The sequence below is a fragment of the Acyrthosiphon pisum genome, chromosome A1 (assembly GCF_005508785.2).
Source record: "Acyrthosiphon pisum isolate AL4f chromosome A1, pea_aphid_22Mar2018_4r6ur, whole genome shotgun sequence".
Lineage (NCBI taxonomy): Eukaryota > Metazoa > Arthropoda > Insecta > Hemiptera > Aphididae > Acyrthosiphon > Acyrthosiphon pisum.
In genome coordinates, this window is record NC_042494.1 from 6,821,400 (window position 1) to 6,824,091 (window position 2,692).

Here is a 2,692-nt window from a genome sequence, read left to right on the forward strand (position 1 = left end):
ATAGATTACTAATATCATATATTATAATTACTATTATAAACAACCAGTGAAAATTTCATATATCTGCGGTCATTTTTTTTAGAGTTACACCCAAAACCAAAATCGAATTTGTCGAAAACCGATTTTGTGTAAAAATTCCCGTTTTTCCTTCATTTTTATTTCATTTTTCACGGCACTTTTGAAAATTACTGAGAATTTTTTACCTCCTCGATGCACCAACAATATTCACTTTCCCATCGAACAAGATACTGAAGTCGAAAATAGAAGTATGATTTCGACTACTTATCGAGTACACACCAAAAAAAACTGGCTGCAATCTATATGAAATTGATTCTTTTTTCACTTTTGATTATGTTATACTTAATTAGTTCTTATGGTGATATTATTCGTTGCTATAGTCTGTGACAATTGACAAATGACTATTACTAAAGTAAAACCAAGTTCAAAATTAAATTTATATTTTAGTGAGGTGTAATTTTTTTCATTAATTAAACCCGTGGCAACATAGGCCATTGGGTGAAGGTTATTTAAGTCGGTTTGAACAAGTGTACCTAAACTTGGTGAGGATTTGTCACTAAGACCCGAGTGGTCACCCAACCGGGAATTAGTGACACTGTTTGGTACTTGTATTCAGAACACGTTTTGTGATTGAGGATAATGAACTTAATATATTGCTATATAATATAAATTATTATTACAATAATAATTCACAATATTACACAAAGACGGAGTTATAAATAGGCAATTTCAACACATTAGTTCCTATATAATTGCCGAGTGCTAACGCTACTGTATTATGGTTTTCGCCTTTTGGTATATTATTTTGTGCATTGTACCATTAATTATAAATACTATTATTTATTGTATAACCAATGGTTGTACTGACCATGGACAATCACTTATTAAAAGAATAATTAATTTTATTATGATTTTAATAGTTTTTTATGAATAGTTGAATAATAATCAATTAAATGTTTATTTATTTTAAACCTTATAATATTATATGATATAAATCAGTGGCATAGTATGCCCATAAGCTCTATAACCATAGCTTATATACAGTGTTGTGCAAAGATAACTAAACATTATACAAAGATTAAATACTATTTATCTAGACATACGTTTTTTTTATGAGTTTATAACTTTCATCAACAATTTATTTCTTAAACTGGGGTTTGGAAGTTATAGGAGTTAAAGTAGACTAAATATATGAACACGAAAATCAAAAAAATATGTAAAAAAACCTTTATTAAATAATTGCAACTTTTTCTTCCAAATTCCCTATAAATTTATAAATTTATAAATTATTATTTTTAATATTATCGTATTATTAGTACCTATTTAATATATTAAAAATTATTATATAAATAAATTTAAAATGAAAAGAAATATATATGATGAATGGAAAGCTGATTATCGGTTAGCCATATGTTAATTATTAAACTGTTAACTAAAAAAATATTATCGGTACTTAAATAGTGTTAATAAAATATACTTCCTATATCTGTAAAGGTTTACATTTAAATACGTAAATTATAAAATAGGATCATTAATTTTTGGAAAAATATGCAAAATATATGCCTATTTCTAAAATTGGAGAAACGTCATTCCGTAAAATTATGGCATTAATGTCTAGCTTGGTCTGCTCTAGATATATTTATGTGTATAAATTGATTATATAAATCGAGGGAATAATAAAAACAAATATGCAATTTTTCCCTACAGGCTAAATTTTCCTAGTCGTAAGTTCTAATGCCTACTTAACTACATACTAACAATATTATTCAAATAATAATAATTATTATTAGAAGTATTTTATTTATTTTATTAGGATAGTGATTGATAATAATAAAAAGAACAATGTTAGATTCAACAGGATCGTTTATATGTATTTTATGTTTTTTAGCAAGTAGGTACAGCAAATTATTTGTTTATACTACGAGTAACTTTATATACTAATTTACAGCAACAAAACTGTATAAAACTTCAAGATAGCCGAAATGTATATAGAAAATTTTACTTTTTTTCGAACATAGATGCTGGCGGCACCTGTTAAAATTTTTTTTGAATTTTGCGGCTAAAAATTCAAAACTAAGCTAGATACTTTACGGCATCGTTGAGTAACAATTTTGCAATAAAAACATTTCGAAAATGTTAGTTTTAAGTTTTAACTAGAAAGGGGATTTAAAATAGTTTTTAAACGACTTTTATGGTACTTAGATTTTAAAGTAGAATGAGCTTATTGTGACGTCTCAAACTAGGCTTTACTTTTATTTAAATGGTGATCTATATTATTATGTGGATAAAAAAAAACGTGAATTATCTTCGGAACGTAGACAGAAATTAAAACTTATATTAATACTTTTTTATAGAACTTGCCCACTCCCTGCCCCCTGGTATAGTATATGTATTAGACACGATTTAAAATAGTATGGTTGCCCATCTATTCCCATCTAATTGTGATAAGAAAGCCAATACAGTGAATCTTATTTTTTTATTAGAACAGTGCTTCATGTGAACAAAATAGTGTCGTTATTCCCGTGAATGTTGTTATATAAAAAGATTCATATCATCATATCGATGACCGTATAATAACACGGTATATCTATAGGTACTAAGTTTGATAGAAAACATCGTATGACCTATTTTTTCAGTTATTTTAATTTTACGTTAGTAAGAGTCGGTACGTTGA